Here is an 18,953-nt window from a genome sequence, read left to right as displayed (position 1 = left end):
AAGCACAGTTCTTGGCTCCAGTTTTCTCTCACTCCATTGTCATTCAACAAAATGGACCAAAGAGAAAAGCGATCAATCCATAAACTCATGAAGCCTCAGTCTCCAGCTGTCATCAGCTTTGAGCTCTCTCCACTGATCTTATCTGCTGCAGAGTGATTGAAAGTAATTTGTTTTGGTTGAAAGTAATTTGTTTTGGAGAGTAATTAGATTATCTCTTGGGGGGCTTCCTACCTGGTGACCCAGAGCTTCTCCATGGCTTGCTGCTCATTAACATCAATTACCATAGAGATCTTCTTCAAAGGAAGGAAGGCTTGTACTGCCCAGGGTAGGGAACCCATTAAGAAATATGCTTCTCATTCCCGTTAGGAGATAATAAACCTTCTGAAGTTAAACAATTATTTGTGGGTCAGACTTATATGATCCCACTGGGGCTTAAGCCTTTTGTTTTTCATCCAGTGTAAAATGATTAGTAATTAGGAAATTAGATGGATTTTTCTATGGGTCTCCAGTGATGCTGCTGCGAAGTATATTAACAAATGAAATTTAATGTGGATAAATATAAAGTAATGCACATTGGAAAAAATAACCCCAACTATACATACAACATGATGGGGGCTAATTTAGCTACAACGAGTCAGGAAAAAGATCTTGGCGTCATCGTGGATAGTTCTCTGAAGATGTCCACGCAGTGTGCAGAGGCGGTCAAAAAAGCAAACAGGATGTTAGGAATCATTAAAAAGGGGATAGAGAATAAGACTGAGAATATATTATTGCCCTTATATAAATCCATGGTACGCCCACATCTCGAATACTGTGTACAGATGTGGTCTCCTCACCTCAAAAAAGATATTCTAGCACTAGAAAAGGTTCAGAAAAGGGCAACTAAAATGATTAGGGGTTTGGAGAGGGTCCCATACGAGGAAAGATTAAAGAGGCTAGGACTCATCAGCTTGGAAAAGAGAAGACTAAGGGGGGATATGAGAGAGGTATATAATGTTGAGAAAGTGGATAAGGAAAAGTTATTTACTTATTCCCATAATACAAGAACTAGGGTCACCAAATGAAATTAATAGGCAGCAGGTTTAAAACAAATAAAAGGAAGTTCTTCACGCAGCGCACAGTCAACTTGTGGAACTCCTTACCTGAGGAGGTTGTGAAGGCTAGGACTATAACAATGTTTAAAAGGGGACTGGATAAATTCATGGTGGCTAAGTCCATAAATGGCTATTAGCCAGAATGGGTAAGAATGGTGTCCCTAGCCTCTGTTCGTCAGAGGATGGAGATGGATGGCAGGAGAGAGATCACTTGATCATTGCCTGTTAGGTTCACTCCCTCTGGGGCACCTGGCATTGGCCACTGTCGGTAGACAGATACTGGGCTAGATGGACCTTTGGTCTGACCCAGTACGGCCTTTCTTATGTTCTTATGTTCTTATGAATATAATAGGAGGAATCTAAGCCTTACATGATATTTGTATGGCTATGGATGTTTATGAATAGTGCCAAAGCAGCAGTATTATGGGCCTGTAGTCTGGCTGGTCTGAAGTAATACAGGACACATCCTCCACACTTTCAGGGATATTAGAGCCAGGAGCACCATTAATCCCTCTAGGGGAAAGTGCACAGAGGATCAGGGAAGTACCTGTCCCAGTAGGCAACATTCTGTTCCCCAGATAATCAATATGGTTGTAAATGTGACTCAGTATTATTAAGGTCTAAAATACGGGCAACATTTGAAGCTGTTTTTTTTTTTAAAACCATGTGAGGCCAGCCTAAATGAGTCATTTGCTAAATGTGACATTTGCTGACTCAGATTACATCATGAGCTTTTCCAAATAAACATGGAAAATAACTGCATAAAGATCTGTTTGTTGGAGCAGGCCTTGTTTCTCAGACACTGGTTAGTTTATAAATGAATCATCCCAACTATGTATTTAATTTACAGATTTTCAGCCTGCTTTCTTGTTGCATTTCAGTCCTTTTGTGCTGCTCTGGCAATGTAAAGAGATTGTAAAGAGGGCAGACCCCCTATGGAATACCTCTAGTGTGATGGGGTTCCCTATCCTGGGTAGAGCTCCTAGAGTGATTATATGAGCTACTGTCTCTCAGCCCATCCAGGATATGCTGGGGGCAGACCAGAGCAAGAGTATTATCAGAATTTTGGCTGTACTCTGGCTATTCTCTGCTTCCTACAACCCATAGGAGCTTGCGGAAAACAGAACATAAGTTAGAGAAGCACAGAGAGTCATCATAAAAGAGAATCAGGCCCATTGTCTTTATTCATCAGGAAATACCATGATAGGTGCTGCCAGATACAACTTTAAAATGCATTGTACAAATACTTTTAGCCTCTTTTCTTGGATGCTGCTAAATGCTAACATCTGAAGTAAATTTCCATTTTTTCCTTCGTCTTATTTGAGTGGTTATGTCATTATTTATTAAACTGATTGTTTTATGTGTGCCAAAAAAGAATAATAAAGACCTTTGATGAATACAATTGGCAGGCATGTAAATGTGGTAAAGGAATTTGGAAGCGAATGAATGACCTTTCTGAAATAGAATTTCCCCCTTAGCTATCCATTTTTGTCTGCGCTAAAGCCAGTTAATGTGTTTGTTTTCCCTACTGTGTTTATTACAGTTGGTTCCTCAATACTTCCTTTTCCTAAAAAAAATGCACATTGTCCACAGCAGGGCCACCCAGAGGATTCAGGGGGTATTGGCCGCAGAAGACCTGGCACTTTGGCAGCGGGTTCCGGGGCAGAAGGACCCTCTGCCGCGGATCTTCAGGGCACTTTGGTGGTGGGTCCCAGAGCGGCAGGGGCGGCTCTAGGCATTTTACCGCCCCAAGCACGGACGGTCCGCTGGTCCCGCAGCTTTGGCGGACCTCCTGCAGGCGTGCCTGTGGGAGGTCCGCTGAAGCTGTGGAACCAGCGGACCCTCCGCAGGCTTGCCTGCGGGAGGTCCACCAAAGCCACAGGACCAGTGGACCCTCCGCAGGCAAGCCGCCGAAGGCACCCTGCCTGCCACCCTAGTGGCGACTGGCAGAGCGCCCCCCGCGGCTTGCCGCCCCAGGCACGCGCTTGGAGCGCTGGTGCCTGGAGCCGCCCCTGCAGAGCGGAAGGACCCCCCACTGCCGAATTGCTGATGACGACCCGGAGCGGAAGAAGTTCCGGGGGCCCGGGCCCTGCAAGAGTTTTCTGGGGCCCCTGGAGCAAGTGAATGACCCTGCTCCAGGGGCCCCGAAAAACTCTCGTGGGGGCCGCTGCAGGGCCCCGGGCCTGGGGCAAATTGCCCCTCTTGCCTCCCGGGGAGCCCTGGTCCACAGTATCACTTACATTCTTTAAACAGGCTACTGTGGGCTTGCTTATTAGCCAGAGACTGCTTGTGTAGAACAAATTGTTTTCTGATTCCAAAGTTTTCATTGAATGCATCTGAAATAACTATTGCATTAGCTTTTCACATGTTTCAACTAGGGATGGACTGTGACCAAAACCCCAGAGCCAAACATTGCCTGAGCCTTAAGGATGTGCAAACTTGGCTCCAGATCCACATTTTGCAAAATTATCTCTGTCTTTATAATGGGGCCACCCAAAACCCTGGATCTGAATATCATTAGTCTTTGAAGTGTTCAAAATCTGTATGCAGATATAATCTCAGTTTTGCAGTTTATATATATTTTCAATTGTGGCTCCAATTGTCAGATTTTGGTGTAAATTTCATAATAAAAATCCAGAGTAACTCTATGGAAATCAGCTGAGTTACTCAGTACTTACACCAGTGTAACTGAGATCTAGTTCTGGGCCATATCTCTGCACCAACAACTCAATACAAATGTCAAGGTGTCAAGCAAATCGTTGTGCATGGGTGTAATTTTGTTTCATAACATTAATTAATCATTAGGTCATATGTTTGGTGAAAATGTTTGGATTCATTTGTGGTTTCCATTAATAAGCAACAGTATAAGTCATCTTTGCTACTATTGACTGTTTCAGCTGAAAAGCCAAGGATTTATTGCTTAGAAGCAGGGGCGGCTCCAGGCCCCAGCACGCCAAGCGCGTGCTTGGGGCGGCAAGCCACTGGGGGCGCTCTGCCGGTCGCTGCGAGGGCGGCAGGCAGGCTGCCTTCGGCGGCATGCCTGCAGAGGGTCCGCTGGTCCCGTGGCTTCAGCGGACCTCCTGCAGGCACGCCACTGAAGGCAGCCTGCCTGCCGTGCTTGGGGTGGCAAAATGCCTAGAGCCGCCTCTGCTTAGAAGTAATCCCTTCAGGTTGGGGAAGTTTGCCCTTTATTTGGTCAATGGACAAATAGAGAACTTCATTCTACATGGCTGTGAATCCAGCCCCTTTAAGTAGAGCTCAATTTTCTTTATATACAAACATAGAACCATAGAAATGTGAGGCTGGCAGTGAACTTGAGAAGTCATCAAATCCAGCCCCCTGGCCTGAAGCAGGATGAAGTAAATCTACCATCCCTGGCAGGAGTTGGTCCAACCTGTTCTTAAAGGCCTCCAGTGATGCGGATTCCACAACCTCTCTCAGAAGCTTGTTCCAGAATTTAACTACTCTTATAATCAGAAAGATTTTTTACAATATCTGAGCTAAATCTCGCTTGCCTCAGATTAAGCCCCTTACTTTTTGTCCTAGCTTCAGTGGAAAGCAAATTTCAGGCCTCTCTTATTGAGATTTGTTTAATCAATAATTTGGGATACATAAATCGAAGTAGTTTAAGAGGTGAGGTCATTCAACTACAGTACAGAAACAACATCATGTGAGTTAAGGAACCAATCACACAATTTGCATAGAAAATTCCAACCATTGAATAATCAAATGAACCTTACGAACACTTTGCGAATGATGCAGAGGCTGATTTGTTTGTGTAAGCAATCCATTGAACAATTATGACTCACAAACAGATTAATAAAAATCATGATCTGCTTATGAATAATTCACAAACAGAAAAAAAGGATAAATTCACCATGTTCACAGCAAATAATTCACCATTTCTAGTTAAATTCTTTAATCGGTGGAAACCAAAGAAAGGAACACAGTTTCAAATATTCAAAAGATGGAAATGCAGCTGCAAGAGGTTTATTAGAAAATGTACTGCTGGAAAAAAAGGACTTATCCTAACAGTTCCAGTTTATGACTACAATTTTCATTTATCATTCCCCACAGCTCTGCTACATTATCATTTTTTGCCTGATACTGCTATATAGTATCCTCACCAAGAACAGTAGCAAGAGCACTAAGTATGAGACTTGAAAATTCAGCTCTACAGAAACATGGAGGACATCTCAATGAGGAAAAAAAACCAACAGATACAATGATCCAACACTCTCCTTATTAGTTATTTCATCTATTCAACATGCCAGTAGTGGCTGTCTCATTCCAAGTGTTTCCCTATTGTCTATTAAAGGCATGCTGCAAGATAATCCTTATAGGGAAAGTTCAACTGATTTCCTCTTTGAAATACATAAAGGCAGTATTCCAGTGGTTGATTTGAATTTCAAACCTTTTGATGTCTGTAGGCTTTACACTTACACATCTTGAAGACTGCACACACCTTGCTATAAACTGATGTCACAGCTACAATTCACAGCTGGCTTTACAAAGAATCAGCAGGACATATCACTTACAAATGCCACTCTTTTCTTTTCCTTTAGCTTGCTTGAAATTGTGTGTTAACTTGTTACATGCTTTGGTGATTATTTTATTCATTTACTTAGCCCAGCTTCAGAGAACAAGTAATTTATCACCAGACAACTTGACTCATTATCTCAGGATTAAAACCAGAGCGTGGTCATGATGTTTATTCTTACAGCATCTGATCCAAAGCCCACTGAAGACACTCATTGACTCAGTGGACTTTAAATCAGGATCATAAAATCCTCCATCCTGAAAGATGCCAGCTCTTTCCTATATTATGCTGAGTGTCCTCAATTTCCCCTGAAACCAGCAGGAGTTGAGGGTGTCGAGCACCTCACAGGAGGTGCTCAGTAGCTCATGGTGGGATTCAGTTCCAAAAATAAATGAACCTTAGAAATGAAAATCAGAGGGGGTGAGATCCTTATTACTGGCTTCTGCCCCTTTATGATAGCTAAAAGGGCAGAGCAGCATAAAGGGGCCCTACAAGCTCTAGTTCAAGTCTGGGTATAATTCCTCTGGCATAGGCATGGAGGGAGATGGCCATAAGGTTCTCTTCCAAGGACTGTGTCAAAAGCCTTGTCCTAGTGTAGGGGTAATTCCAGCGGCAGGGCTGGGAGTGGGACTACAGTGCACAGTCATGCAGATATTCCAGGCAGCACTGAGGCTCAAAGTCAGCCTTAGGGAGACTGCTGTAATTTAGGCCTTGCAGGGCTGTCTAAGTTATGCCTCTGCAGTCCCCCGAGCATCCCAGAATCAGGATGGCACAAAGGTGACTTAAAACTTCCTGAGCCACTTCCCTCTGACCCCCTCAGCAACACATACACTGTCTTTTGCCTGTGAGTTCTGTGCTGCATGGGGGTATGTCTTCATTTCAGAGTTAGCCTGGGCTCTTACTGAGGTTCTTACCCTAAACCGCCTACAGTACACACACAAAAACTTCTCACCTGAGTTAAGTCGTGCTTTCAACCTGGACTGGCTATCATGGCTGGAGGAAGAGAGGCCTGGGTTCTGCCTTCACTTGGGTAACTTCCCCACCTCACAGTGAGGACTCAGGCTAAATCACTTGAGTGCTGATAAGCCTCCAATGCCTTTCTACAATTCCTCCTGTGGAAGGACAATTTCTCCCACAATTCACTTGGAAAGAATCTTAGAGTAACTCTGCTTAATACAGCACAAAAGATCCATGGGATATGCCTCAAAAGTCAACTGACACATGGGGTAGTGTAAAAAGAACAGGAGTACTTGTGGCACCTTTGAGACTAACAAATTTATTTCAGACACGATAACTTGGGTATGGCTTTGTAGTGTGGCTGCTCATGCTAGGCTAACCTGGGTTCTCAGAGTTGGATATCAGTCACCCAGGCTAACTCTGCAGTGAATACATACCCTTACAAGGGTAATACAGAATATCACACAGGAAGTTTAAATGAAAATCAATTCCACTTTGGAGGCCAAGTTAAGACAGCATTAAATTGTGTTACTATCATGATCTGAATATTTTAAATTATTATTAATATTAATGTGAATGTATATCCCTATTTCATATATCTTAATTCATCCAACATATGTCTGTGCAATAATATGGTGCTTTGAACTTATGTTGTATTGCACTGTTTGTCCAATATCTCAAAGCACATTCCAAAGGTTAATTGGTCAATTATGCCCCAACCTCGCAAAGCACTTCAGCTTTTTATTTTAGGCATGTGGTTAGTCACACTGACTTCATCTACCTTACATTTGTTAGCAGTTAACTTAATCTGCCATCACATTGCCTTTCTTATAGGTCACTGGTAATCTGGTCGATGTATTTAGGGACAAACTGCATTACCATTTAATGGTTGTTCCGTGGTCTATGTGAAATATGTTGATGGCCTTAGCCCAGTTAACAGTATACAGCTGTTCACTTAAAAATGAAAGTATCATGATTACCATTTCAGTTGTCAGACTGTATTTTTCTGGAGCTTTTTCTTCCTTCATTTGATAAACTGCATGTAGAACTGACGAGGACCAGGAGTACGCGCTTGTTGATCTGTTGTAGAGTTGGTACTGAGACATTTATTTGAGACACGAACAATGTGCTGTAGAAATCTTTGCAGACCATTTCCATCCCTATTCTGTCAATTACTGCTTTTCTATCTTTGTTCTTCAGTGCTGTTATTGTCGACCTGTCCAGCATCAGTTCTCATTTGCATTTTTTGAGGCTTCTGAGATCTTCAGCTGTCTTTAAGAGCCTTTCATTTCAGTACTTTTCAAAGTCCTTCTTTACTCTTCTTATGAGCTTGCAGAGGTGGGAGTACTCGAGTTTGTTGCCATCATTTCACTTCATATTCCTCTGCTTCTCTAGCAAATTCCTTGTTTCCTCCCAGATTCTTCCCTTCGCATTTTTTGATCTTTCTTTCTCGGCTAATTTCACATATTGCCTCAACTTATCAGCAAAGTTTTTATAGTCCTCATCACAGTTAACTATAAGAGTCCAGTCTTCCTTGGAAATGTTCACTTTCTGGATTGCCTCATTGAATATTTTCAGCCGCTGTCTCTGATTTGCCATCTATAGTGCTTTCTTCTTCACCTTTACTTTGAAGTTGAGCCTCGCTCTGAGCAAGCGATGGTTGCTATCGGTGCTGAATGATGGTGCTATTGAGATGTCTTGTACAATGTGCTGCTTATTGATCAGAATATAGTCGATCTCGTTCTTGTTCTTCGCTTTGGGTGTGATCCACCTTCTCTTGGCCTTCTTCTTAAACCAGGTGTTACCAATGAACATTTCTTTTGTCTTTACCAGATTTGCCAGTCACTCTCCTCATAAATTCCATTTACCGATGCCATACCTTCCAATGAACTTTTTGCCTTCTTTCCCTCTTCCAACCTTGGTGTTGAAGTCTCCCATTGCAATTGTATGTGTGGATTTTTGAATGAGGGTTTCCTCAAGCTCCTGATAGAATTCTGCAGTATCATCATCTTCACTTGTGCTTGTGGGAATGTAAATAATCTTAAGGGTGCTATTCTTGTTCAGTTGAAGGTATTGCACTCTGATGCATGATGACTTGAACTTGCAGATGATTTTTGAAGACCTTTCCTTATTGATGATAAAACCAATTCCTCCAACAGTTCTCACTCCTTCTCTTTTTCCCAACATGATGGTGCTTCTGCCTCTCCACTTTGCTTCCATCTCCTTTCTTTGTCATGTTTCACAGAGACCAGGGACATCACAGGCTGTCCTAGCCTCTTCCTCCATTAGATGGTTGATTGAGTTGTCAATGTCCTGCAGTTGTAGGTACACACTGAAATGGCAGTCCTTTTTCTGGCTCCTGAGATTCTTAGAAGCCTCTTGTCAATTAAACTCCACACCACCACATAGAGTGGATCAAGGGGCATGCAAGGAACTGGGGCCCATTTATTCATTTTAGCTTTTTCTTCTGCCACCCACTGGCTATGATGTCAGTGGCATATTTGCCTCCTCAACTTAGCTAGCACTCAACCTCAAGAAGGAGGACAGCTGTCCCCTCCCTGGGTTGGCAGTCTGACAGTGTAATAGCATGGTAGGACCTACTGGAGAATACACTCCATTATCATCACTGTCAGACAATCCAGGGTCACTACTGCTTTGAGGTGTTGAGGTAGGATTTTGCAGCAACCGAAAATGATAAGAGCTGGAGGCCAAGACCTCTGGAAAACCCTTGCTCAGAAGTTTAGCCGTTACTTGGAAATGCAGAAGATACCGGCCAGCTGGAAGAAGTCCAACACCATTTTGCTGTACAAGAAGGGCAATCATGAAGATCTAAAGAACTGTCTTCCAATATGCCTGCTCTTGCATGTCTACACGCTTGTAAGCGTGTGGACTCACCTCTGCGGCACCTCCTGCTGGTCTCTCAGGGAATTAGCTCGATTTCCAGCCCAGAGCTCCCTCTGCAGGCCGGTGATCTGCCACAGCTTGGCCACCATGTCCCTCCCAGACTCCGGTGCCTGTTTTCTCTGGGGTGCTTCCCCCTGGCAATACCCCAACAATTTCTGTGAGTCTCCCTTCCCCAGGGAGCCCTCACCCACTACCCCAACCTCGCTTCAGTCTGGTCTACTGCCAGTCCTTACCTAGCCCCTGCTCACTGTATAAAAGCCACTCATCACAGGCAAGGGGGTTTGACCAGCTGACTTCTTCTACCACCCAGTACCCCTATGGGCCTGGAACCAGGCCCTGCAACCTGGGGAGTCACCAGACTGGAGCTCCCCTGCTCCTCTGGCTCTTTCCCAGCCCTGCTTCACTCCCAGGTATCTTCTTATACCCCTGCAGCCAGGCCAGTCTCCCTCCACAGCTAGAGGAGAGACTCTGCTCTGCTTCTGGCTGCCCGGGGCCTTCTTATAAGGCCCAGCTGCCCTGATTGGGGCATGGCCCAGGTATAATTCCTTCTCCAATCGGCTTGGGCTTTTTCTCCTAGCTCCTAGCCCTCTCCCAGGGCTGGATTCTACCCTGTCAGGGCTGGGTGGGTAACCACTCCACTACAAAGCTATTCACCAAAATAATAACAAACTGACTCTCACAGAGTCTGGATGAGCAGCAGCCAAGAAAGCAGGCAGGTTTTCGAAGGAATTTCAGCACATATCTTCACTATCAACCAGCTATTGGAGCACTCAAGGGAATACAAATTCCCTTTATGCATTGCCTTCATGAAAAAGCATTTAACAGCATAGAGATCAGTGCAGTGCTGAAAGCTCTTGCAGAGCAGGGCATTGACTCAAACTACACCAAACTACTAAAGGAAGCAAACTCTGACTGCACTACAGCTATAACTCTGTTTGACACTCCCCTTCACATCCCAGTAAAAAAAAGTATGAAGTAAGGAGCAGGGCCAGCTTTAGGCCAATTCCCCCGATTCCCCAGAATCGGGCCCCATGCCTAAAAGGGCCCCACGCCCTAAAAAAAAAGCACCTAACTTTTAAATTTTTACTCACCTGGCGGCAGTCCAGGTCTTTGGCTGCACTTCAGCGGCAGGTCCTTCACTCACTCCGGGTCTTTGGTGGCATTTTGGCAGCGGGTCCTTCAGTGCCGCGGAAGACCTGGAGCGAGTAAAGGACCCGCCGCTGAAGTGCCGCCGAAGGCCCAGACCGCCGCCGGATATTTGAATGGGGCCCCGCACTTCCTAAAGCCGGCTCTGGTAAGGAGACACGGTTTCACTGAAACTCTTCACAGCCTGCCTTGAAATGGTAGTGAGGCAGTTGAACTGGAAGGGTAGAGTCAGCATCAACAGAGAGCAGTTAAACCACCTCAGATTCGCGGATGATATTGTGTTGATTGCCGAAAACACTATCAAACTACAGAAAATGCTGTGAGAACTCGACACAATAAGCAGCCAAGTCGGAATGAAAATGAACCACTCTAAAATGAAATTTATGCGGTCTGACGCCTTGCCAAAAGCCCAAATAATAGTCAAGGGCGAACAAATAGAAGAAGTTGAACCATATGTCTATTTGGGCCAAGAAATTAACATGTGCCATGATCAGGAAGGCGAACTCTTGTGAAGAAAGAAAGCTGGCTGGCGCACATTCAATTCTATCAAGGATGTCCTTCAAGGAAAAATCAACAAGGCAACACATGCCAACATCTCCAAATCAATAGCACTGCTGGCAATGTTGTACAGCAGGGAAACATGGGCACCGACAAAGATAGAGGAGCAACAACTGTCTGTCACGGAGAGGAAAGAAGAATTCTGGGGACTTCAATCTGAGACTGAGTCCCCAATGAAGTGATCAGACAGCAGAATGGAGTGCAGGACATCGTTGTTGAAAGCAGGTACAGTAAAATGCAATGGGCCAGGCATATAGCTAGGCTCACTGACAATCGATGGCCTACAGCTGTTGCTGAGTAGTATCCACGGGAACTGAAATAACCCCCGGCCAACCTCCAAAGAGATGGGAAGATTTTATCATGAAAAGGCATGGCCGCTCATGGAGAAGGAAGGCCAGGATAAGAGAAGAATGGAAGACGTGTTGTGATCAGTGCAATCTATATGAGGGCTGAAGGACCGATCGATCTAGGTGATCACCATTACTTTGTTGGGAGACTCAGCAAAAAGAACTTGGAGCTATTGTCTCACCTGCAAAGGTGGTATCATCCCTTCAGATCAGAGGTGAGGCAAATTGGTCAGGCAGTAATGCTACACCTCCCTCATGCATAAACAGAAGATTTCAATGTTACAATTTATTATAATAACTCTGGATATTTGTGTTATTTGTACAAATGTCCATTCACTTAATTCCCTTTTAAAACATACACAAATGGGAGAATCTTCTTCTTACCCTTTCTCTTTATTCTCTAGTTTCCAAAGGGTATTTTACAAACAACAGTGAAGGACTTACACTTATGATTATGTGGAGTCTGAAAGAGTCATGCCCCTAGGAGCCAAGCCCACTGTCTCCCTGTTCTGTGGCCAAGCAGAGAAAGAGTGCTCTCTTGATTAAGGCTATCTTCTCTAGACTTTTTCTTATGTAGATCCTTCCTGAAGAAGACCTTAAACTGAAATCTCTGTGTGAGCTTGCATTGCTATTTTCAGCTTGCCTTTTCCAGTTAGTAACCCATGCCTGACATGGCGTTCCACCTACCTTGTTTTGGCTGCTATTTGTTTGGCTGACATTTAATAAATTAAATCAATGTCTCACCAAACACATGTATCATGGTAGAATTAGTGTAGCCTAGATTGCGACATTTTAGCACAGCCCAGGATAGGTTGGGGAGCTGTACCCTTGTATCTTCATGCCCTTGGCTTGTTTTGTGGCTGATGCAAAGAGAATCATGGGACCATAAGTTCATCTCCCCCCTAATATCTTTGACATGGATTGTACCTCTGGGGTGCTTTAGGAGAGCAATCTTTTTCCTCCCCTGACCGCAGGGACCACTACTGCCCTTACCCTTGTATAGGGCATGCAAGTGGGCAGAAGACTCCTCCCCACACACATACATGTACACAGCATACACCCATGAAAGGACAAAGGTCAAATTTGTCCTTACTTTGGGCTAGAATGGAGAAGAATACATGTGGGGGGTATGTACTGGGAACAGTTCCATGCCAATAAGTGATTCAGGACCTTACTCAAAACCCATTGAAGTCAGTAGAAATTTTCCCATTCACTTCAATAAAGATGAATCAGGCCTGTAATATAAAGTTGTATCTGTATATATGCTATTTGACCTATGTGAGCATCCTTCAAATTATCAGACTTGCCAAAATCTTGTTTTGCTCAAGTACTGTATTAGTATAAGATCTCCATAAAAGACCTTTAGTCCTCAAGGCAAACAAACCATTGTGCCAAAGGCTGCTTTTCCTAATGGATGCTCAGAAGTATTTGCTGGGTGGGAGAGCTAAGCAGTGAGTGTTTGCTTTCTACTTTCTGTATGTCTGAGGTGACACTGCTAAAGAGTCAGAAACAAATTATGTGTGAAACTCAACATCTCTGCTGTGATTGGTATTTGCCTATGCAACCTATTTCCCTAATTCAATTATCAGGAATACATTCATTTTACAAATGAATAGGGATCACCTTCCTAAAATTTTTCTAGCCAGCAAAAGGGGAATATTTTGTTACCAATTGTTGTTTGTGGGATACACAAATATATTTCACTAAATTTTCTAATCACCAGCACTATTGCTATAATCTATCTATTAAAGCCTAAATCAGCCTTTCTGATTACGCCAATTATTTTACAAGTGGACTACAGTTGGGGAAAATAATCTGAGTGATTTAATTATGAAATTGGGAAAGTCACAGAAAATTCTTGTTCACTTCATGAGTTGTGTACCGGTAAACTGCATTCTAGACTTGCCATATCTTTCAGATAAAATCATAAAATGAGTTACTTTCAAAATCTCTTACATAGGACTCCCTCCTTTTCTACCTAAATTATCTTTAAAATAGAACCAAAATGGAATGATTTAGTAGATTTTCCTTAAGTATTATTATTTTGAAGTAAAGTTCTAACATACTCCTTCTAGTGAGATTTAATAAGACTACTACTAAGTGTCAATACACTAATAATTATAGGAAATATAATTACTGGTCATTTGCAGCTATGCTAATATATGTATGTATTCTTTGACTGTGTTTTAAATGATCCTTTGGTACTGAATCTTATGTTCTTATGTTATGTTACGTTATGTTATTCAATCATTTAGTCATTTGTATGTTCCTTCTGCATTACCACTATTTGCACAAGAAATTGTACTTGATCCTTTTTTTTTCTGATCACATGTAAAGATGATGTCATTATCTTAATGTAGGGCCTGATCCTTCAAAAGGAACTGTCTGGGTGGACACTTGATTGAGATAGATCTTTTCTGGAATCAATAGAGCACCCATGTCGACAGGCCTTTATGGTTCTTTCTGCAGGATCAAGGCATCATGTGTATGGTGCTCCTGAATGATAGATTAGATGGGCCAGTAAGTGTACGTGTTTGTAGCCTTTCATACTTCCCTCCCCACCCTTATTTAACTACTTAGGGGTTTAAGCAGTGAACAAATAAATTAATGTAAGTAAGCTTTGTGACCCCAGGATCCTCCAAAGCTATATAAAAAAAATACAGTCTGGAGAATGGAGAAGAGCCTTGTGGGCCTGGATAAAGCTGGTAAACTTTGAGGAGATATGCAATTACATATCTACATCAGGGTTAGGTCCTTATGCTAGACTCTTCCAGAAGATGACATCCCAGAGAAGCACTTCTTGTAGGTTCATAGCAGTACACAGTATTTGGATTTCACATATACTTGTTACTCCACAAAAGTAAGAACCCAATACATTAAATGTTTTGCCACCACAAACTGACAAACCTGAGATATTAAAGTGTAGAAAGAGTTCTTAGGATTTGCTGTCCCTTCTTCACTTTCACCAATATTGACTCCATTCCTAAGCTAGGATTTTGCATCCACTCCCCTTTCTGTCCTATCAGTCACTTCCTTTTGTAGTGTGAAAACAAATGCATTAAAGGTGAGATTTACCCATGCAGAGGACTGGCATAAAGTCTATGCACCACTGAAATCCCATTTATGATGGGTCTTAAGTGATGCATAGGCCTTACACTGGTCCTCTGCACAGGAGTGAATTTCACCCTAAATGCAAACCTCATGGAGGCATTGTGTTGCAGAACTTACCTTTGCTATAAGTTGGGCCATTACTCATGCCATCCTCTATTTAACAGACACTTTTCTGGGCGGAAGTGAAAATAAAAACTTTTCATGAAAATAGATTCTTCCCTTCTGTATATACCCACTTCTTTAGGAAATGAAAAATAATAATTCCCTAACCAGATGAAACCCAACCCCATCACATAGGACAAGGGCAAGATGGTTTGTGCTAACCTTTCCCCTTACCTAGCTGAACCATACCAAACACCTGCCTGCTGAGGAAGCTGCACTCTGGGTTCCCACCATGAGCTTGCACTGAAGCAGAGCTAGTGGCCTTTGCAGACTTGCTGGTTTTAAAAGGCCTGCAGTGGAAATTCTGTGACTCCTCTGTGAAATTTTACAAATTGGCTGTGTCTAATCCGTGCTTGTAAAAATCACCATAACAAAGCCCTGTCCTGTATATAACTAGCCATAAGCTGAGGCATAGCAATCATACAGAGTTTATTTCCTTCACTTGTTGACACTCTACCACTTGGCATCTACTACTGTGTATTAACTGTTCACTCAAGTAATCAATAAAAGGAGGTCTATTAATGGCTTGGGGTCTTTTGTTAGGAGTGACTGAGAACTTCAGTGGGAAAGTTAAAAGGAATTCCATTATATATTGTATCCCATTTATATGACCCCAAGAATTATTCTCTTGTTTATAAATCACTTAAGGTACAGATAATTAATAAGAACAGATTTTTAAGGCAGAAGAGGTCATTTGTAGCTGAAACATTGTTTTATTGTCAGCAGTTACACTACACAGGTGAAACAGAAAGATAGAGATTATGATACTGAGCTGCTGTCAAGTGTTTAGCATTACATTCTGAATTGATATACAGTACTATGCAAAGTGGAGTCTCCTGTACACCAACTTCATGTCCATTCAGTGTACGTCTTATGGTCTCTGAGGGCCTTAGCAGTTCAGTCAATCTCTTAGGAAAGGATATATCTGGGGTGAATTTTGATCAGTCTCTTGCTACCTTGTTCATCTGAAACAGGTACAGTAATTTAACATTGTGAAGTGCTTGGGAATACCTTAGTGTTAATATTAAGGTGAGGTTTTGGACATAGATTCCGCTGTATATTATAGGTGGAGCTGATAGCACCACCTATAGTAAAGTCTGCCTGATACTTCCCATTGAAAGACTCTGTTTTCAGTTGCTTATGACTTTGCCTGGATTTGAGTGGAAATTTGTTATACTGAATGCCTGCCTCGGTTTTTTTGTTTTGTTTCAAGAAAAATACTTCAGGCATTTCTGAGAATGAGGCTAGGGGGAGAATTGTTTTACCCAAGGAAAAAAAAATCTTGCAATCATTTCATTGAGAAGCTCTAGAGCAGTGGTGGGCAACCTGCGGCGCAGGCTGGCTGCCGCTTCCTGCAGCGTCCATTGGCCGGGAACGGCGAACTGCGACCACTGGGAGCTGCGGGCAGCCGTGCCTGCAGACGGTCAGTGTAAACAAACTGTCTCACGGCCCACCAGTGGATTACTCTGATGGGCCGTAGGTTGCCCACCACTGCTCTAGAGCCTGCACCCTTTGGAGCAGGGACAAGAAATTTGTCAGGAGGCTCACTCTGGTGTCACAGATGTAGTTTTTTTGCTATCCCTGTTTAAATCTGCATAAACTTGGCCAAATTATGAACCTTTGAAAAAATCTCAGTTCATACATGCTCAGTAGAGACTTGTTAAATGTTCAGATATGCTGTGTAGAGACCTGGGAGCTAGATTCTCTGAAGAGTCCATCTGTACTGGGCATGCTCCTTCCCAGGGCTAGAGGGGCTGAGAAGGACTTTCCGTGCCACTAGCTGTTGAAGCTGCAGGGGGCCACTGTGCACAGGAAGTGATAGCAGGGAACCTGTCAGTGCTCCCCCTGTTGGCCCCCAGGCAGTGTGGAGGAGGAAGCAAATGCAGAGGGGACAAGAGCTGGACTGGAGGGAAGGGTGGAGGGAGTAGATTGGGAAAAGGAACTTGGGGGAGGAAGACTGGCTGGGAAAGGAGATTGGGACTGGGAACTGGGGGCAGGGGCAATAGGAGCAGGGAGACTGGGACTAGTTGCGGGAGACTGGGAGTTGGTGAGGGGGACCGGGAGCCAGTATTAGGGGAAGACTGACATCAGATGAGGAGCCAAGGAGTGGGAGACTGGGATTGTCTGGGCAAGGAGTCTGGGACAAAGAGCCTGGGGAGTACATTGGGACTCAAAGTGCGTGAGAAGCCGGGGGGGAGACTGCGATTAGTGGCACAATGAGGGAGACTGGGCCTGGGAGCAGGTGGGGAAGACTGAGATCAAATGAGGAGCCTGGGGAAGGCGGGGAGAAAGTCTGGACTGGCTGGACAAGGAGACTGGGACAAGAAGTCTGGGATCGAGACTAGGCTTGGGAGCCATAGATGGGGATGGACTGAGATGGGATAGGGAGGCTGTTGTCTATAGGACCCTTGTTTCATTTATTACCGTATGTGCAGTGAATGAGGCAGGGGATTTGGCAGGAAGAGAAAGAATGGCTTCATGGTTAAGGAAGGTGAATGCTGTCCTGGAAAGTTTGATTCTGTCCTTGACTCTGCCACAGAGTTCCTGTGTGAGTAATTTTTCACAGGTGGTCACTAATTGTGTGTTCCTCATTTTCTGTATGCCTGACTTGAGGTCATGATTAGCAGAAATGCTGAGCGCTCAGAGCTGCAACTGAAGTCAATGGGAGCTGTGCTTTGAATGTATAAAGTGTTGTATAATGCTAAGTACTCTGAAAACATTGTGTCCCTAGTGTCTCAAACTGGGCACCTAAAACGAGTGGACACTTCTGACCTGAATGTTTCTATGCCTGTTTCCCATCTGTAAAATGTGGGCCCCCCCTTTACCTCACAAGGGTGTTGTGAAAATAAATTCGTCACTGTTTTTGAAGTACTCAGATATTATAGTGATGAGTGCCACAGATAGCTCATGAAGAAATTCATAATTCTACCTTCAGAGCAAGGCTTGAATAATGCACTGTAAGTAAGGCCTGGGGTCACTGGCTTAATAATGAAGATAAAATAAAATCTTGACTACCTGCTCATTTAGTGAGCACTGTCCATACTGTACACTGAATTAAGGAAGGAGTCCTGTGAAAACAATATGTGATAATATAATTAAAGACTGCCTCATCACGGCAGCTCCAGGCCCCAGCACGCCAAGCACGTGCTTGGGGCGGCAAGCCGCGGGGGTCCACTGAAGCCACGGGACCAGCGGACCCTCCGCAGGCAAGCCGCCGGAGGCAGCCTGCCTGCCGTGCTTAGGGCCGCAAAATTCCTAGAGCCGCCCCTGTGCCTCATAATGCATGCACACAAAGAAGGCAGATTTAGATTGCATGGGCAACATAAATTCTGGCATTTCCTCACATTTGAGTGCTGGACTTTGCAACGTTAATGGACCTTTAATACTTTTTTTATATGTAACATTATTTTGTATTACTAATCATCCATTATTCTACTGTCAGTACATGCCAAGGATCATTTTTTTATCTCCCCCCATGCTTTATTGACTTTTGTTGTCTCTCATTCACACTATCTCATACAGGTTAAAGAAAGTGATTTAGTGATGTTTGTACCAATTAACATATTCCAGTTTCAAACTGGTTGTTAATCAGGTTACCTCTGAAGTACAAATCAACTCTTCATCAGCTTAAAGGTTTTTGGAAAGTGTCAAAGCCACTTGGTAAAATGCTTTGGCTTCTGGTGAGCTACTGTTTACATCCTTTGGCATTAACTCCACAGCTACATCTGTTTGCCTTCAGTGGCTTCCAGAAATGTATTTGGGAATGTTAGCCAATGGTCAATACAGCTGTTTAATATCAATCATGCAACTGTAAAAGAGTAGGAGCTCTAGAACCACCAACAGGAATATTTTTAATGAGAGTCCCCTTGCACTATAGGTGGGGAATCTGAGAGTGTTTGGAATCGCAAAGGAAACTTGTAGCAACACTCTTGAATGAGGGCATTGAAAGAAATGGATCCTATCACAGCTTTCACTGAAAGAGGCTCAGCGGATTAGTAAAGTTATGTGTACAACCCTCTGTGTTGATTATTTTGTTCCACAAACTTATTTTGTAGTCCTCTGTTTCACTCCTCCAGCCAATCAACTGACTTCTTGAACTGGGACTTTCTCCCAGTGATGAGTCAGACTTGCCTG

Source organism: Mauremys mutica, chromosome 4 (genome assembly GCF_020497125.1).
Source record: "Mauremys mutica isolate MM-2020 ecotype Southern chromosome 4, ASM2049712v1, whole genome shotgun sequence".
Classification (NCBI taxonomy): domain Eukaryota; kingdom Metazoa; phylum Chordata; order Testudines; family Geoemydidae; genus Mauremys; species Mauremys mutica.
Note: the sequence above shows the minus strand (reverse complement) of the source record.